The sequence below is a fragment of the Pseudophryne corroboree genome, unplaced genomic scaffold (genome assembly GCF_028390025.1).
Source record: "Pseudophryne corroboree isolate aPseCor3 unplaced genomic scaffold, aPseCor3.hap2 scaffold_1262, whole genome shotgun sequence".
NCBI classification, from domain to species: Eukaryota; Metazoa; Chordata; class Amphibia; order Anura; family Myobatrachidae; genus Pseudophryne; species Pseudophryne corroboree.
In genome coordinates, this window is record NW_026967888.1 from 72039 (window position 1) to 91595 (window position 19557).

The window sequence follows — 19557 nt, forward strand, 5'->3', positions numbered from 1 at the left end:
ACATGCCCCACCCCCTAACCAATGGAAAGAGAGCACACAGTATCTATTGTAGTATGTCTTGAGTTAGTAAATAAATATAGCTTGCAATAGGCTTGGTCACACAAGACTCTGCAAGGTTTTCACACTGAAGGCTGGAGCCCTGGTCCAGGACTGCGCTTGGGATTCATCCCCACGTGTGTAAGTTCTCTGTGGCCATTTCGTTACTCCGTGTGTATGCAATTGTTCTCTTTAGCTAACCTATAAGTGTTTGCCATTTATTCCCTGTTTATTTGTATTTGCAATCGTTCGCTATTGTGTATATTTCTGTTTAGTTATTCTGTTAGTTATTAATGTTAGGACTGTAGTGTATAAGCTGTTAACTGTACTTTTCCCTTTTACTTACTAAAATCATCTAGTAAAGGTGTTGGAACCTTAGCAAGGAGTGTGTGTTTTACTAGTTATTTTATAGGGTTTCTGAGCGTCTTAATCGCTCCAATAGCTTTCATATGATAAGGGTTAATCAGCGTTACATTATGGTAATATTACAGTATTTCAGTATTAAGGTTTATAGTATAAGTATATCCTTTCAGTGTGTCGCTAACCAGGTTTACTGTGTGTCATCCCGTGAGCGTCTGCGCCGCTCGTATTCCGCTCTCGCGGTACAGCGTCCGCTACGCCAATAGCGTAGCATTACGGTACTCGAGCCGCCTATAGCGTACTCGATACTAAGCGTAAGCTGTGAGCGAACGCGCCACTCGTGCGTCTCGACCACGGATAGCGTCTGCTACGCTAAGTGCATACCACTACGGTACCCCGTACGCCAATTGCATACTGAGTCTATTGCCAATATATAGTGAATGTTATAAGATAAAGAATAGGCTTTATCACGGTGGACTTAGTAGAAGCCGGGGAGGACTTCTGCTCCTGGGAACCAGCCGAAGCAGGTGTTCTTTCCCTCTACCCTTACCTCTGGCAAGGAAGGAGGAGTCCCGACCTATTCTGGACTTTTGCGACCGAAAGAACTGCATCTGATACTGTGGAGTTTCCTTTTGCTGTTGGGGAACAAAAGGTAGATTTACCCGCTGTAGCTGTGGAAACCAGGTCCGCGAGACCGTCCCCAAACAACACTTCACCCTTGTAAGGTAAAACCTCCATATGCTTTTTTGAGTCCGCATCACCAGTCCATTGGCGGGTCCATAAGGATCGTCTCGCAGAGATAGTCATGGCATTGGCTCTGGAACCCAACAATCCAATGTCTCTTTGAGCGTCTCTCATATATAAGACTGAGTCCTTAATATGGGCTAAAGTTAACAAAATGGTATCCCTATCTAGGGTATCAAGGTCAGCTGACAGGGTATCTGTCCAAGCTGCAACTGCGCTACATACCTATGCCGACGCAATTGCCGGTCTGAGCAACGTACCAGTATGTGTATAAATAGACTTTAACGTAGTCTCCTGCCTGCAGTCCGCAGGATCCTTGAGGGCCGCCGTGTCAGGAGACGGCAGCGCCACCTTCTTGGACAGGCGTGTTAAAGCCTTGTCCACGCTGGGAGAGGATTCCCAACGTACCATGTCCTGCGTAGGGAAAGGATACGCCATAAGAACCATTTTGGGAAATCTGCAGTTTCTTATCTGGAGTTTCCCAAGCCTTTTCAAATAACTCGTTAAGGTCATGAGATGGGGGAAAGGTTACTACCTGCTTCTTTCCCTTAAACATTTGTACCCTCGTGTCGGGAACAGAGGGTTCATCAGTGATATGCGAAACATCCTTTATTGCAATAATCATACACTGAATACCTTTTGTCACCCTAGGGTGCAATCTTGCTTCATCATAGTCGACACTGGAGTCAGAGTCCGTGTCGGTATACGTCTCTACTATTTGTGACAAAGGACGTTTCTGAGACCCCGAAGGGCCCTGTGAGTCGGTCCAATCCGTGGATTGACCCCCTGTTGTCTCCCTGGACTCTGCTTTGTCCAGTCTCTTATGTAAGGATGCTACACTTGCATTTAACATATGCCACATATCCAACCATTCTTGAGTCGGCACCACCGACGGGGACTCACCACTCATCTGCTCCACCTCCTCCTTGGACGAGCCTTCCGCTTCAAACATGCCGACACGCACGTACCGACACCCCCCACACACACCGGGATATAACTATAAGGGGACAAATCCCCAATCAGGCCCTTTGGAGAGACAGAGAGAGAGTATGCCAGCACACACCCAGCGCCAAACTGACACTGGAATAAATCCAGATAGCGCTTTTATGTTATAATAATGATTTCCCCACTCACTGCGCCAATAATTGTGCCCCCCTCCTCTTGTTCAGCCCTCTGAGCCGTGTTCAGCAGGTGAGAGTCCGGAGAGCCAGCGTTTCTGCAGCTTCTGTGGAGAAAATGGCGCTGGTTAGTGCTGAGGGATCAAGCTCCGCCCCCTCCAGTGGCGGGCTTCGGTCCCGCTCTGATTTGTAAAAAATGGCGGGGGTTTATCTATTTATTGCCTCCGGAGCCTAGTATACTGTAATATAAGGTTTATTGCTGCCCAGGGTGCCCCCCCTGCGCCCTGCACCCATCTGTGCCTGCTGTGTGTGTTGTGTGGGAACAATGGCGCACAGCGTTACCTCAGTGAAGATCTGAAGTCTTCTGCCGCCTTGAAGTCTTCTTTTCTTCTCATACTCACCCGGCTTCTATCTTCTGGCTCTGCGAGGAGGACGGCGGCACGGCTCCGGGACGAACTGCAGGGTGAGACCTGCATTCCGACTCCCTCTGGAGCTAATGGTGTCCAGTAGTCTAAGAAGCAGAGCCTATCATTTAAGTAGGTCTGCTTCTCTCTCCTCAGTCCCACGATGCGGGAGCCTCTTGCCAGCAGTGCTCCCTGAAAATAAAAAACCTAACAAAATTCTTTAAATCAGAGAAACCCAGGAGAGCTCCTCTGTAATGCACCCAGTCTCCTCTGGGCACAATATCTAACTGAGGTCTGGAGGAGGGGCATAGAGGGAGGAGCCAGAGCACACCCATACTAAAAGTTCTTTATAGTGCCCATGTCTCCTGCGGAGCCCGTCTATACCCCATGGTCCTTACAGAGTCCCCAGCATCTTCTAGGACGTAAGAGAAATGTCTCTAACAGCAAAAATAATGTACTGAATGCTCTTAGCTAATTTTGGATCCAATCTAGAATCAGCATAATCGACACTGGAATCAGTATCCGTGTCGATATTGGTGTCTGCTAACTGGTCAAATGTACGCTTATGTGACCCCAAAGAGTCCTGGACCTGAGACAATACATCATCCACCGATTTCTTATACGCTTGGGTCTGAGCCTGAGCTCTATCCAACCTCTTATTAATAAGAGCCATATTGACATTTAAAGCATTCAACACATTAGCCCAGTCAGGAGTCGGCTGCGCCGACGGGGCCACCCTACTGCATGCTATGCTCCCATTACAGGCTCTTCCTGGGAAGAGCACTCCACCTCAGACATTGTCCACCACACGTGGACAAACACACCGGACTATAGGGGACAGACCTACAGAATCAGAGAGAGACACAGAAGGAGTATGCCAGCTCACAGCCCAACGCTGCTGTACAGGTCTGAGACAGCTAGAAACTGCCCCAGACTGCAGCGTTTGTACACAAGATATAAATGTATATACTATCAATCACAGTGCACCCCTCCCCCTGTTTTGCACACTGATACTTGTATGCAGCGGTGAGGAGGAGCAGCGTCCTGCAGCCTGAGGAGAGGAAATGGTGCCAGGCCGATTGTGAACTGAGGAGAAGAAGCTCCGCCCCCTGAATGGCGCGCTTCTTCCCGCACTTTTTTAAAGAAATTCTTTATACTGGCGGTGGTTAGGGCGACATAAATGTCTTATAATCACCAGTTTTTTAAGAGGTCAATTGCTGCCCAGGGCGCTCCCCCGCAAGCGTCCAGCACCCATAGTGCCGCCTGTGTGTGGGAGCATGGTGCGCTGCGCTGAGCCGTGCGGTACCTCTGCAATGCCGTCAGCCGAAGTGAAGTCTTCTTTTCTTCTTCTACTCACCTGTCCTGGCTCTGAAAGGGGGTGACGGCAGGCTGTGGGAGCGAGCATCCGAGCGTACCTGGCGATCATCTCCCCTCAGGTTCCGAGCGTCCTGTCAGCAGAAGCAGAGACCTGGAACTCACGGAAGTGGGTCAAGCTTCTCTCCCCTCAGTCCCACGAAGCAGGGAGGCTGTTACCAGCAGCCTCCCTGAAAATATAAAAACCTAACATAAGTCTTTTTCCAGAGAGCTCCCCAGATACGTGACCAGTCTCCCTGGACACATTTCTAAACTGAGTCTAGAGGAGGGATATAGAGGGAGGAGCCAGGTCACGCCCCTTAAAAGTCTTAAAGTGCCCATGTCTTCTGCGGATCCCGTCTATACCCCATGGTTCTATTGATGACCCCAGCATCCTCTAGGACGAAAGAGAAACATATTTAAGAGAAAACCGACCTGTGCCCTTGCCCTGGAGGGCCTAGTGGGGTCGCCTGTACTGCCACAGAGCTCACGACAGCGCGCACGGCCCGCCTCTTACTGGCCACACCGGATCGCGATAAAGAGCGGGTCCCGTGAACGGGACCCACTTACCACCTCCCGAAGCGCGGCCCCGCGATCCTGGAGAGCCCCAGCCGTATGTGTCTGACTGGAAGAAAACTGGAGCCTCCCGCTGTAGGTACCTGGCAACCAGGGTTCGGGAGTGTACAGCACCGCTGGGGAGAGCTGGAGCTGCAGCAGAGAATGTCTCCTGACATGTAACACCACTGCTGCCCTTGTAGTCTTCACTTTTCCTCAGAAAAAAAGCTCTTCTTAGGGCTACCTGGAGCAGCCCCTCTGTTACGTGCCTGCTTACTGCAGCACCAACTACAAAACTGAGCTCCTGTGCAGGGAGGTGGGGTGATATAGGAGGCGGCGCTCTGCATTCTGGGAACAGTCAAAGCTTTGAGCCTGTTGGTGCCTCGGATCAAGATCCTACTCTACACCCCATTGTCCATTCCTTGTGGTGCCCAGTGTACCCTGCAGTAGAAAAGATAATCGCCGCCTACAGCGGGGAGTGTATTTTAGCTGCGCAAGTGTGCAATCGCATGTGTAGCCGAGCTGTACAAACAGATTTTGTGCAGTCTCTGCGCAGCCCAGGACTTACTCAGCCGCTGCGATCACTTCAGCCTGTCCGAGACCGGAATTGACGTCAGACACCCGCCCTGCAAATGCCTGGACACGTCTACGTTTTTCAAACTCCTTGAAAACGGTCAGTTGACACCCACAACCGCCCTCTTCCTGTCAATCTCCTTGCGAACGGCCGTGCGAATGGATCCTTCGCACAAACCCATCGCTGAGCGGCGATCCGCTTTGTACCCGCGTGACGCGCCTGTGCATTGTGGTGTATACGCATGCACAGTTTGTGTCTGATCGCTTGCGAAAATGCACAGCAGTAATCAGGCCTGAATTACCCCCATAGAGTGAAGGGGGGTGGGGGTCCAGGATGAGAGACACAGAGTGAAGGGGGTGGGGTCCAGGATGAGAGACACAGAGTGAAGGGGGTGGGGGTCCAGGATGAGAGAGACAGAGTGAAGGGGGTGGGGGTCCAGGATGAGAGAGACAGAGTGAAGGGGGTGGGGGTCCAGGATGAGAGAGACAGAGTGAAGGGGGTGGGGGTCCAGGATGAGAGAGACAGAGTGAAGGGGGTGGGGGTCCAGGATGAGAGAGACAGAGTGAAGGGGGTGGGGGTCCAGGATGAGAGAGACAGAGTGAAGGGGGTGGGGGTCCAGGATGAGAGAGACAGAGTGAAGGGGGTGGGGGTCCAGGATGAGAGAGACAGAGTGAAGGGGGTGGGGGTCCAGGATGAGAGAGACAGAGTGAAGGGGGTGAGGGTCCAGGATGAGAGAGACAGAGTGAAGGGGGTGGGGTCCAGGATGAGAGAGACAGAGTAAAGGGGGTGGGGGTCCAGGATGAGAGAGACAGAGTGAAGGGGGTGGGGGTCCAGGATGAGAGACACAGAGTGAAGGGGGTGGGGGTCCAGGATGAGAGACACAGAGTGAAGGGGGTGGGGGTCCAGGATGAGAGACACAGAGTGAAGGGGGTGGGGGTCCAGGATGAGAGACACAGAGTGAAGGGGGTGGGGGTCCAGGATGAGAGACACAGAGTGAAGGGGGTGGGGGTCCAGGATGAGAGACACAGAGTGAAGGGGGTGGGGGTCCAGGATGAGAGACACAGAGTGAAGGGGGTGGGGGTCCAGGATGAGAGACACAGAGTGAAGGGGGTGGGGGTCCAGGATGAGAGACACAGAGTGAAGGGGGTGGGGGTCCAGGATGAGAGACACAGAGTGAAGGGGGTGGGGGTCCAGGATGAGAGACACAGAGTGAAGGGGGTGGGGTCCAGGATGAGAGACACAGAGTGAAGGGGGTGGGGTCCAGGATGAGAGACACAGAGTGAAGGGGGTGGGGGTCCAGGATGAGAGACACAGAGTGAAGGGGGTGGGGGTCCAGGATGAGAGACACAGAGTGAAGAGAGGTGGGGGTTGTCAAAGTCAAAAATATTACATAAAGAGAACATACAAACTACACACATCATAAGTCGCTATACTTGCAAATACGCGCAGCGAGCACAGCAATATATGGTAACACACGCATTTACACGAACATGCCACAGAGATGGATTCGACACTTATTTCATACAGCACATAATTATAATAATATTAAGCGCCAGACATCATGATGATTTAAAATTATCTAATGCATTAATGTCATGAATGTGTATTATTTGAACGAAGAAAGATAGACCTGTCATATTTACTATTGAAACAACCAGCGTAATGTGTAGATTAATTTGATGCTTGTTATTAAGTTGTGGGACATTGCAGCGGATAATTATGATTGAGTGTATAAAAGTTAAAATCACTTTTTTTTTTGAACAATAGAAGTTCCAAACAGGAAACTCAGCCAGCCCCTTTGGACGTCCCCAAGGGCTGAGCATGTTCAGCACATACAAAGAAACTAGTGACTCAATCATGAATGAGAGAGTCCCCTCCCCCAGAAACTAGATAATACTCTGCTGACCACACAGGAAGTGACTTGCTTTTTGGTCTCAGAGGACGATGATGGACTTGCTAGCAGATCAGTTCCTGTATTTATTTACAGAGAGAGGGAGACATAAGATACATTGGAGGGAATGGTAATTGTATCGCTGTAATTGTAAATGTAATTGTATGTAACTGTATGTTTTTAACTGCTTACTGTGTGAGTTGTAACCATGTAACTATAGGTATACTGTACTTTGTAATATATATTGAATCCATATCCTTTTTAATAACAAATATATACATCAATGAGCTTTGGAACTCAGATAATGCGTGGTTGTATTGTTTTCTCTTATGGGATACAGTGTTTTGCGATGTACAGCACACTTTTATCGTATATGGTAATAAGATGTGCCTGGCGTCTGCAATATATATTAGAGCTGGCATTTTAAATATTTGTGAGAAATCAATTTGGCATTCTTAGGTCACCCCCCTTCACTCTGTGTCTATATGAAGGGGGTGGGGGTCCAGGATGAGAGACACAGAGTGAAGGGGGTGAGGGTCCAGGCCAAGAGACACAGAGTGAAGGGACTGGGGGTCCAGGATAAGAGACACAGAGTGAAGGGGGTGGGCAGGCTGAGATACACAGTAAAGGGAGCAGGCAGAGAGACACAGAGTGAAGGGAGGAGGGGTGCAGAAAGAGAATTAAAGGGGACAGGCTGGGTGACACAGTGAGGATGGTGCAGGCTGAAATACACAGAGTGACCGGGGTGACAGCAGGCTGAGAGACACAATAAAAGGAGCAGGCAGAGAGACACAGAATGAACGGGGGTGACAGCAGGCTGAGAGACACAGATATAAAGGGGACAGGCTGAGAGACACAGTAAAGGGAGCAGGCAGAGACACAGAGTGAAGGGAGGAGGGGTGCAGACAGAGAATTAAAGTGGACACAGTGAGGATGGTGCAGGCTGAAAGACACAGAGTGAACGGGGTGACAGCAGGCTGAGAGACACAATAAAAGGAGCAGGCAGAGAGACACAGAGTGAACGGGGGTGACAGCAGGCTGAGAGACACAGATATAAAGGGGACAGGCTGAGAGACACAGTAAAGGGAGCAGGCAGAGACACAGAGTGAAGGGAGGAGGGGTGCAGACAGAGAATTAAAGTGGACAAGCTGGGTGACACAGTGAGGATGGTGCAGGCTGAAAGACACAGAGTGAACGGGGTGACAGCAGGCTGAGAGACACAATAAAAGGTGCAGGCTGAAAGACACAGAGTGAACGGGGTGACAGCAGGCTGAGAGACACAATAAAAGGTGCAGGCTGAAAGACACAGAGTGAACGGGGTGACAGCAGGCTGAGAGACACAATAAAAGGTGCAGGCTGAAAGACACAGAGTGAACGGGGTGACAGCAGGCTGAGAGACACAGTAAAGGGAGCAGGCAGAGAGACACATAGTGAACAGGGTGACAGCAGGCAAAGAGACACAGAGTGAATGGGGTGACAGCAGGCAGAGAGACACAGAGTGAACGGGGTGACAGTAGGCTGAGAGACACAGAGTGAACGGGGTGACAGTAGGCTGAGAGACACAGAGTGAACGGGGTGACAGCAGGCTGAGAGACACAGAGTGAACGGGGTGACAGCAGGCTGAGAGACTCAGTAAAGGGAGCAGGCAGAGAGACACATAGTGAACAGGGTGACAGCAGGCAAAGAGACACAGAGTGAATGGGGTGACAGCAGGCAGAGAAACACAGAGTGAACGGGGTGACAGCAGGCTGAGAGACACAGAGTGAACGGGGTGACAGCAGGCTGAGAGACACAGTAAAGGGAGCAGGCAGAGAGACACAGAGTGAACGGGGTGACAGCAGGCTGAGAGACACAGTAAAGGGAGCAGGCAGAGAGACACAGTAAAGGGAGCAGGCAGAGAGACACAGAGTGACCGGGGTGACAGCAGGCTGAGAGACACAGTAAAGGGAGCAGGCAGAGAGACACATAGTGAACAGGGTGACAGCAGGCAAAGAGACACAGAGTGAATGGGGTGACAGCAGGCAGAGAGACACAGAGTGAACGGGGTGACAGCAGGCAGAGAGACACAGAGTGAACGGGGTGACAGTAGGCTGAGAGACACAGAGTGAACGGGGTGACAGCAGGCTGAGAGACACAGAGTGAACGGGGTGACAGCAGGCTGAGAGACACAGTAAAGGGGGCAGGCTGAAAGACAGAGTGAACGGGGGTGACAGCAGGCTGAGAGACACAGATATAAAGGGGACAGGCTGATAGTAGCATGAGGGAGATGACATATATGGCAGGCGTGATACGACGGTGTGGGTGAGAGACTCAGGGAGGGGAGATGGTGTGACTGAGGGAGGCAGGGGAGAAGATGATGGTGTCTCTGGGAGACGCAGGGGGTAGAAGGTGACACAGGTGGCATGAATCTGGCTTAATCTCCGTTATATAACGATGACTTTGGTTATATTCCTACACAAACAAGCATCTTCCGTACCATGAGATTTCCTACATGAATAGTGAATACCGACCGAAGATGCTGTCTGACCAGGGAGGATACATTTGTTCAGAGGTTCCCCATAGCGAGAAACCACCATATATGTGCTCAGAGAGACTAAACATGGGGGAGTATCATCTTCATATGCCACCATTATCTGTGGCCACGCCCCATTGGGCAGTGGGGCGCACCACACAGTACCACTAAGAATTATTTTCTGCTTGCACCACTGCACATAATGCCCCCACTAATGACAGATACACATAATGCCCCAGTATAGTGCCAGTCACACATAATAACCCCTAGTAGTGCCAGATACACATAATGCCCCTTGTAGTGTCAGGTACACATAATACCCCTACTAGTGCCAGGTACACCTAATTCCCCTAGTAGTGCCATGTACACATAATTCCCCTAGTAGTGCCAGGTACACATAATTCTCCTAGTAGTGCCATGTACACATAATTCCCCTGGTAGTGCCATGTACACTTAATACCCCTAGTAGTGCCATGTACACTTAATACCCCTAGTAGTGCCAAATACACATAATTCTGCAAGTAGTGTCAGATACACATAATTCCTCTAGTAGTGCCAGGTACACATAATACCCTTCGTAGTGCCAAATACACATAATACCCCTCATAGTAACACATAATTGCCCTAGTAGTGTCAGGTACACATAACTCCTCTTGTAGTGCCAGGTACACATAATCCCCCTAGTAGTGCCAGGTACACATAAATCCCTTAGTAGTGCCAGGTACACATAAATCCCTTAGTAGTGCCAGGTACACATAATTCCCCTAGTAGTGCCAGGTACACATAATTCCTCTAGTAGTGCCAGGTACACATAATGCCCCTAGTAGTGCCAGATACACATAATGCCCCTAGTAGTGCCAGATACACATAATTTCTCTATTAGTGCCAGATACACATTATAAGTATTAATAAGTGTAATAAGCGACAAAGGACAGAGCGCGCTGTGTTTCCGGATAAGTGACTTGGGGGGAGATCATGTCAAACAAATCTTATTGACTTTTTTGATTGTGTGGCTAAAGTGATGGATAAAGGTGGAGCCATGGATATAGCTTATCTAGACTTTAGTAAGGCTTTTGACACAGTTCCACATCGCAGACTGCTAAATAAACTTGAAAGTTTGGGATTGGATATTAGGATTATTGAATGGATAAGATCTTGGTTGAAGGATAGAAAACAGAGAGTTGTGGTAAATGGAGTGCATTCACAGGAGGGAAATGTTACCAGTGGAGTACCCCAGGGATCTGTACTTGGACCAGTGCTTTTTAATATCTTTATTGGTGACATTGCAAATGGCATTAAAGGGAAAGTATGCCTTTTTGCAAATGACACAAAAGGTATCCAACAGGGTAGACACACCAGGTGGGGTAAAACAAATGATTGAGGATCTAGGTCATGGGTCTTCAACCTGTGGCCCTCCAGCTGCTGTGGAACTACACATCCCAGCATGCCCTGCCTCGGTTTTAGCATACCTTAATAGCAAAACTGTGTCAGGGCATGCTGGCATGTGTAGTTTCACAACAGCTGGAGGGCCACAGGTTGAAGACCCATGATCTAGGTAGACTAGAGGAATGGTCAAGAGTCTGGCAATTACAGTTTAATGCCAAAAAATGCAAAATCATGCACTTGGGTCTCAAAAATCCTAAAGCTAAATACAGTATTAATGGCACTATACTGGAAACTACTGAGGAGGAAAGGGATCTAAGAGTCACTATTTCAAATGACTTAAAGGCAGGTAAGCAATGTAACAAGGCAATGAGGAAGGCTAGTCAGATGCTTGGCTGCATTGGGAGAGGAATCAGCAGCAGAAAGAAAGAAGTAATAATGCCACTGTATAGGTCATTGGTACGGCCTCATCTAGAATACTGTATTCAGTTCTGGAGGCCATATCTTCAAAAGGATATTAATACATTAGAAACTGTACAAGGGAGGGCAACTAAAATGGTGCATGGCCTACATCACAAAACATACCCAGAAAGACTAAGAAATCTCAATATGTATAGTTTGGAGCAGAGAAGGGAAAGGGGGGACATGATAGAAACTTTCAAATATATGAAGGGTTTTAACAAAGTCCAGGAGGGAAACATTCTCCAAATGAGGAGAAGCAATAGGACACGAGGACATGCACTGAGACTGGAGGGGGGGGGGGGGGGGGGGTTCAGGGGAAATTTGCAGAAAAATTATTTCACAGAAAGGGTAGTGGACAAGTGGAATAGCCTCCCATCAGAGGTGGTAGAGGCTAAGACAGTAGAGCAATTTAAACATGCATGGGATAGACATAAGGATATCCTTACAAAGAAATAAGGATCAAATAAGGTTAGTAAAAAAGAAAAAAAAAAATAAGGGGCAGACTAGATGGGCCAAGTGGTTCTTATCTGCCGACAAATTCTATGTTTCTATGACTTTCTGTGTATAATACACACTAGATACTGAGACTCATTCCCCATTATAAGGGTGAGAGGCCGACTATCCGTTGACCCCTGGCCCCCGGCGAGATTCCCCAATAACTTGAAACCACAACGATCTTGGGCAAACTTGGTCACAGCTTTATTGAAAACACACCAATACAGAATAAAATCGCAGGGCAAGGAAAGAATGAGTGAGCAAGGCTCCTATAACCATGTTCGTAAAAATGGGTAGAGGCGTGCCCGGCCAAACCGCGTGGGCGCGCCACATCCCCCCCGGATACCTATGGGTGAAGGCGTGCTCAGCTCAACTTTGTGGGCACGCCGCATCCCGCCCCCCCCCCCCCCCCGCCTACCAGTGTATGTGGGTGCGTTCGGACAAACCTAGTAGGCACGCAACATCTGCCCCACCTGGGGACCCCGACACCATGTGCATACCACCTTGAACTGGCACGCAGCCCGTGCGACCCAACCGTCCCAAGTCGGAGCCAGGCGTGCGGCCTAGTGAATATGACTGGCCGTCTGCCATCCCCTTACGTAACATTCCATACCATGCCTTGCTCACCACTTTCCCCACGCCGCTCACAAAGACTGTGACAATTTTTCGATCACCGCACTGATTGTACCCACATAACATTCCAGTAATAACGCGTTACCCAATAACAGCTCTTGCATTTACCTCTTATTTAATGTTTTGGGGGTTTTTTTTAAACGTGACCTCAACGACAACATTTTAAACACACATCACAATAAATTACCCCTCACCTGCTTACACCGCAATATGGTTCTTCGCAGAAGAAAGGCTTGGTATAGCCTCCGGCTGGGTAGGTGGGCAACCTTACCGGTAAGAAGTGCCTCCTCTCCCGCCTGCTGCTCCTTAGGAATGCTGCACCAGTATTGCCCCCCTGCCCACGACCGCGCTGCCCCACTGGCCCGCTGGCTACCCCAGGTGTCAAAACGGGGATGAGCTCACTTGCCCGGCCCCCTGCCTTTCCCGCCGCCAGCCACGCACCCCCTCGCGGCCCTCCCCCTTTAACCGGCTTCGGTGGCCATTTTGGCGTCCTTTGCCCCTATTACACAGAGTATAAATGTCACCATCACTCTCCTCCCTATACACATACATATTACACACATAGCTCCCATTCATTCATACATACATACATATATACTCACAGAGGGGTGTGCTGCCCTATATCCTCACCCCTGCTACACAGCCCATAATGCTGCACCACAGGCTGCTCCAGCTGCACTATAACAAGGCAACAGAGGCTGCTCCCCCTGTAGTACAGCAACCTGACACCAGAGCTGCTCAGCCTATAGAATAATAATAATAATAATAATAATATCATTACCTGCTGCCAGACACAGCAATGGCTGCTCTCTGCTCCTGCTGCCTTGTGGGACAGATAGAAGGAAGGCGGAGCTCAGACCAGCGGAAAATGGACGCCGCTCCTGACGTCACTACACGGCCAGGGAACCTATTGCTGCTGCCAGATTGGTCTACAAGAAAATGGCCGCCGGCCTCCTCCACTGAGGACATCTAAGGCTATACTCATTACAGAGGGAGGTGTGGCCGGGGTGTTGGACGGGAGGGGCCAGTCACCAAGAGGTAGCCTGTGCCAATCACGCCCTATTTCCGGCCTGTGCGTTCCAACTGTCGGCCCGTGCGTTCCACATACACAGGAAGTGAGTTTTTTCAGGTCCTTTAGGCGACGTGGTTCTAACATCTACCCGGCCAGTCTCCGTCAAGATCAGGTAATGGCGTCTTACTATACAGGGTGAACAGTCTGTGGTGTCCTGTTATTATTATTATACAGGAGGAGCAGCCTCTGGTGTCCTGTTATTATTGTTATACAGGGGGAGCAGCCTGTGGTGTCCTGTAATTATTGTTATACAGGGGGAGCAGCCTGTGGTGTCCTGTTATTATTATTATACAGGGGCAGTGGCCTGTGGTGTTCTGTTATTATTATTATTATGCAGGAGGAGCGGCCTGTGGTGTTCTGTTATTATTATTATACAGGAGGAGCGGCCTGTGGTGTCCTGCCAATATTATTTTCTCTGACGTCCTAAGTGGATGCTGGGACTCCGTCAGGACCATGGGGATTAGCGGCTCCGCAGGAGACAGGGCACAAAAGTAAAGCTTTATGATCAGGTGGTGTGTACTGGCTCCTCCCCCTATGACCCTCCTCCAAGCCTCAGTTAGGTTTTTGTGCCCGTCCGAGCAGGGTGCAATCTAGGTGGCTCTCCTAAAGAGCTGCTTAGAAAAAGTTATTAGGTTTTTTATTTTCAGTGAGTCCTGCTGGCAACAGGCTCACTGCATCGAGGGACTTAGGGGAGAAGAAGTGAACTCACCTGCGTGCAGGATGGATTGGCTTCTTAGGCTACTGGACACCATTAGCTCCAGAGGGATCGAACACAGGCCCAGCCATGGAGTCCGGTTCCAGAGCCGCGCCGCCGACCCCCTTGCAGATGCCGAAGAGTGAAGAGGTCCAGAAACCGGCGGCAGAAGACTTTTCAGTCTTCATGAGGTAGCGCACAGCACTGCAGCTGTGCGCCATTGTTGTCAGCACACTTCACACCAGCGGTCACTGAGGGTGCAGGGCGCTGGGGGGGGCGCCCTGGGCAGCAATGATATACCTTTTTTTCTGGCTAAAGATACATCACATATAGCCCCTGGGGCTATATGGATGTATTTAACCCCTGCCAGGTCTCAGGAAAACCGGGAGAAGAGCCCGCCGAAATAGGGGGCGGGGCCTATCTCCTCAGCACACAGCGCCATTTTCCTACACAGCTCCGCTGCTAGGAAGGCTCCCAGGCTCTCCCCTGCACTGCACTACAGAAACAGGGTAAAAAATACAGAGAGGGGGGGGCATTTTTTGGCGATATTATATATATTTAAGCAGCTATAAAGGAAACAACACTTCCGTAGGGTTGTTCCTATATATTTATAGCGCTTGGGTGTGTGCTGGCAAACTCTCCCTCTGTCTCCCCAAAGGGCTAGTGGGGTCCTGTCTTCGATAAGAGCATTCCCTGTGTGTCTGCTGTGTGTCGGTATGTGTGTGTCGACATGTATGAGGACGATGTTGGTGTGGAGGCGGAGCAATTGCCGGTAATGGTGATGTCACCCCCTAGGGAGTCGACATGTATGAGGAGGAAAACTGTTGACGACATGAGACAGCCGGCAAATCAATTAGTGCCTGTCCAGGCGTCTCAGACACCGTCAGGGGCTGTAAAACGCCCTTTACCTCAGTCGGTCGACACAGGTACCGACACGGACACCGAATCTAGTGTCGACGGTGAAGAAACAAACGTATTTTCCAGTAGGGCCACACGTTATATGATCACGGCAATGAAGGAGGCTTTGCATATCTCTGATACTGCAAGTACCACTAAAAGGGGTATTATGTGGGGTGCGAAAAAACTACCTGTAGTTTTTCCAGAATCAGAGGAATTGAATGACGTGTGTGATGAAGCGTGGGTTACCCCCGATAGAAAACTGCTAATTTCAAAGAAGTTATTGGCATTATACCCTTTCCCGCCAGAGGTTAGGGCGCGTTGGGAAACACCCCCTAGGGTGGATAAGGCACTCACACGCTTATCAAAACAAGTGGCGTTACCGTCTCCTGAAACGGCCGCCCTCAAGGATCCAGCTGATAGGAGGCTGGAAACTACCCTGAAAAGTATATACACACATACTGGTGTTATACTGCGACCAGCCATCGCCTCAGCATGGATGTGCAGTGCTGGGGTGGCTTGGTCGGATTCCCTGACTGAAAATATTGATACCCTGGATAGGGACAGTATTTTATTGACTATAGAGCAATTAAAGGATGCTTTTCTTTATATGCGAGATGCTCAGAGGGATATTTGCACTCTGGCATCGAGAGTAAGTGCGATGTCCATATCTGCCAGAAGAAGTTTATGGACGCGACCGTGGTCAGGTGATGCGGATTCCAAATGGCATTTGGAAGTATTGCCGTATAAAGGGGAGGAATTATATGGGGTTGGTCTATCGGATTTGGTGGCCACGGCAACAGCCGGGAAATCCACCTTTTTACCTCGGGTCCCCTCCCAACAGAAAAAGACACCGTCTTTTCAGCCGCAGTCCTTTCGTTCCTATAAGAACAAGCGGGCAAAAGGACAGTCATATCTGCCCCGAGGCAAAGGAAAGGGTAAGAGAGTGCAGCAAGCAGCTCCCTCCCAGGTGCAGAAGCCCTCCCCGGCTTCTGCAAAGCCCTCAGCATGACGCTGGGGCTTTACAAGTGGACTCAGGGGCGGTGGGGGGTCGACTCAAGAATTTCAGCGCACAATGGGCTCACTCACAAGTGGACCCCTGGATCCTGCAGGTAGTATCTCAGGGTTACAGGTTGGAATTCGAGAAGTCTCCCCCTCGCCGGTTCCTAAAGTCTGCTTTGCCAACGTCTCCCTCAGACAGGGCGACGGTATTGGAAGCCATTCACAAGCTGTATTCTCAGCAGGTGATAGTCAAGATACCCCTCCTACAACAGGGAAAGGGGTATTATTCCACACTATTTGTGGTACCGAAGCCGGACGGCTCGGTAAGACCTATTCTAAATCTGAAATCTTTGAACTTGTACATACAAAAATTCAAGTTCAAGATGGAGTCACTCAGAGTAGTGATAGCGAATCTGGAAGAAGGGGACTTTATGGTGTCCCTGGACATCAAGGATGCTTACCTGCATGTCCCAATTTGCCCTTCACACCAAGGGTACCTCAGGTTCGTGGTGCAAAACTGTCATTATCAGTTTCAGACGCTGCCGTTTGGATTGTCCACGGCACCTCGGGTCTTTACCAAGGTAATGGCCGAAATGATGATTCTTCTGCGAAGAAAAGGCGTATTAATTATCCCTTACTTGGACGATCTCCTGATAAGGGCAAGGTCCAGAGAACAGCTGGAGGTCGGAGTAGCACTAACCCAAGTAGTGCTTCAACAGCACGGGTGGATTCTGAATTTTCCAAAATCTCAATTGACCCCGACGACACGTCTGCTGTTCCTGGGAATGATTCTGGACACTGTTCAGAAAAAGGTGTTTCTTCCGGAGGAGAAAGCCAGGGAGTTATCCGAACTTGTCAGGAACCTCCTAAAACCAGGAAAAGTGTCTGTGCATCAATGCACAAGAGTCCTTGGAAAAATGGTGGCTTCTTACGAAGCGATTCCATTCGGCAGATTCCACGCACAAATTTTTCAGTGGGATCTGCTGGACAAATGGTCCGGATCGCATCTGCAGATGCATCAGCGGATAACCTTGTCTCCAAGGACAAGGGTGTCTCTTCTGTGGTGGTTGCAGAGTGCTCATCTGTTAGAGGGCCGCAGATTCGGCATACAGGACTGGGTCCTAGTGACCACGGATGCCAGTCTGAGAGGCTGGGGAGCAGTCACACAGGGAAGAAACTTCCAGGGAGTGTGGTCAAGCTTGGAGACGTCTCTTCACATAAATATACTGGAGCTAAGAGCGATTTACAATGCTCTAAGCCTGGCAAAACCTCTGCTTCAGGGTCAGCCGGTGTTGATCCAGTCGGACAACATCACCGCAGTCGCCCACGTAAACAGACAGGGCGGCACAAGAAGCAGGAGGGCAATGGCAGAAGCTGCAAGGATTCTTCGCTGGGCGGATAAATCATGTGATAGCACTGTCAGCAGTGTTCATTCCGGGAGTGGACAACTGGGAAGCGGACTTCCTCAGCAGACACGACCTACACCCGGGAGAGTGGGGACTTCATCCAGAAGTCTTCCACATGATTGTGAACCGTTGGGAAAAACCAAAGGTGGATATGATGGCGTCCCGCCTCAACAAAAAACTGGACAGGTATTGCGCCAGGTCAAGAGACCCTCAGGCAATAGCTGTGGACGCTCTGGTAACACCGTGGGTGTACCAGTCAGTGTATGTGTTTCCTCCTCTGCCTCTCATACCAAAGGTACTGAGAATTATACGGCAAAGGGGAGTAAGAACAATACTCGTGGCTCCGGATTGGCCAAGAAGGACTTGGTACCCGGAACTTCAAGAGATGCTCACGGAAGATCCGTGGCCTCTACCTCTAAGAAGGGATCTGCTTCAGCAGGGACCTTGTCTATTCCAAGACTTGCCGCGGTTGCGTTTGACGGCATGGCGGTTGAACGCCGGATTCTAAGGGAAAAAGGCATTCCAGAGGAAGTCATTCCTACTCTAATTAAGGCCAGGAAGGAAGTGACCGCACAACATTATCACCGCATTTGGAGAAAATATGTTGCGTGGTGTGAGGCCAGGAAGGCCCCGACGGAGGAATTTCAACTGGGTCGATTACTGAATTTCCTGCAAACAGGATTGTCTATGGGCCTCAAATTGGGGTCCATTAAGGTTCAAATTTGGGCCCTGTCGATTTTCTTCCAGAAAGAATTGTCTTCAGTTCCTGAAGTCCAGACTTTTGTCAAAGGAGTACTACATATACAGCCCCCGGTGGTACCTCCAGTGGCACCGTGGGATCTCAATGTAGTTTTGGATTTTCTCAAATCCCATTGGTTTGAGCCACTCAAATCGGTGGATTTGAAATATCTTACATGGAAAGTAACCATGCTGCTGGCCCTGGCTTCAGCCAGGAGAGTATCAGAATTGGCGGCTTTATCGTACAAAAGCCCATATCTGATTTTCCATTCGGACAGGGCAGAACTGCGGACGCGTCCTCAATTTCTCCCTAAAGTGGTTTCAGCGTTTCATTTGAACCAGCCTATTGTGGTGCCTGCGGCTACTAGCGATTTGGAGGACTCCAAGTTGCTGGACGTTGTCAGAGCATTAAAAATATATATTTCAAGGACGGCTGGAGTCAGAAAGTCTGACTCGCTGTTTATACTATATGCACCCAACAAGTTGGGTGTTCCTGCGTCTAAGCAGACGATTGCTCGTTGGATTTGTAGCACAATCCAACTTGCACATTCTGTGGCAGGCCTGCCACAGCCTAAATCTGTAAATGCCCACTCCACCAGGAAGGTGGGCTCATCTTGGGCAGCTGCCCGAGGGGTCTCGGCATTACAACTTTGCCGAGCAGCTACGTGGTCAGGGGAGAACACGTTTGTAAAATTCTACAAATTTGATACCCTGGCTAAGGAGGACCTGGAGTTCTCTCATTCGGTGCTGCAGAGTCATCCGCACTCTCCCGCCCGTTTGGGAGCTTTGGTATAATCCCCATGGTCCTGACGGAGTCCCAGCATCCACTTAGGACGTCAGAGAAAATAAGAATTTACTCACCGGTAATTCTATTTCTCGTAGTCCGTAGTGGATGCTGGGCGCCCATCCCAAGTGCGGATTGTCTGCAATACTTGTACATAGTTATTGTTACAAAAATCGGGTTGTTATTGTTGGAAGCCATCTTTCAGAGGCTCCTCTGTTATCATACTGTTAACTGGGTTCAGATCACAGGTTATATGGTGTGATTGGTGTGGCTGGTATGAGTCTTACCCGGGATTCAAAATCCTTCCTTATTGTGTACGCTCGTCCGGGCACAGTATCCTAACTGAGGCTTGGAGGAGGGTCATAGGGGGAGGAGCCAGTACACACCACCTGATCCTAAAGCTTTACTTTTGTGCCCTGTCTCCTGCGGAGCCGCTAATCCCCA

General features: G+C 49.9%; 1 protein-coding gene across 1 annotated transcript in view; it reads right to left on the minus strand.

Annotated features, from left to right (window-relative positions):
- LOC134993219 (uncharacterized) overlaps positions 1-13376 on the minus strand; it is a 45135-nt gene extending 31759 nt beyond the window's left edge. The window contains exon 1 of the mRNA XM_063950853.1: positions 13302-13376. The gene's annotated coding sequence lies outside the window, so the exon portion shown is untranslated. The remainder of the gene's footprint in view (positions 1-13301) is intronic.
- Positions 13377-19557: the final 6181 nt, after the last annotated feature.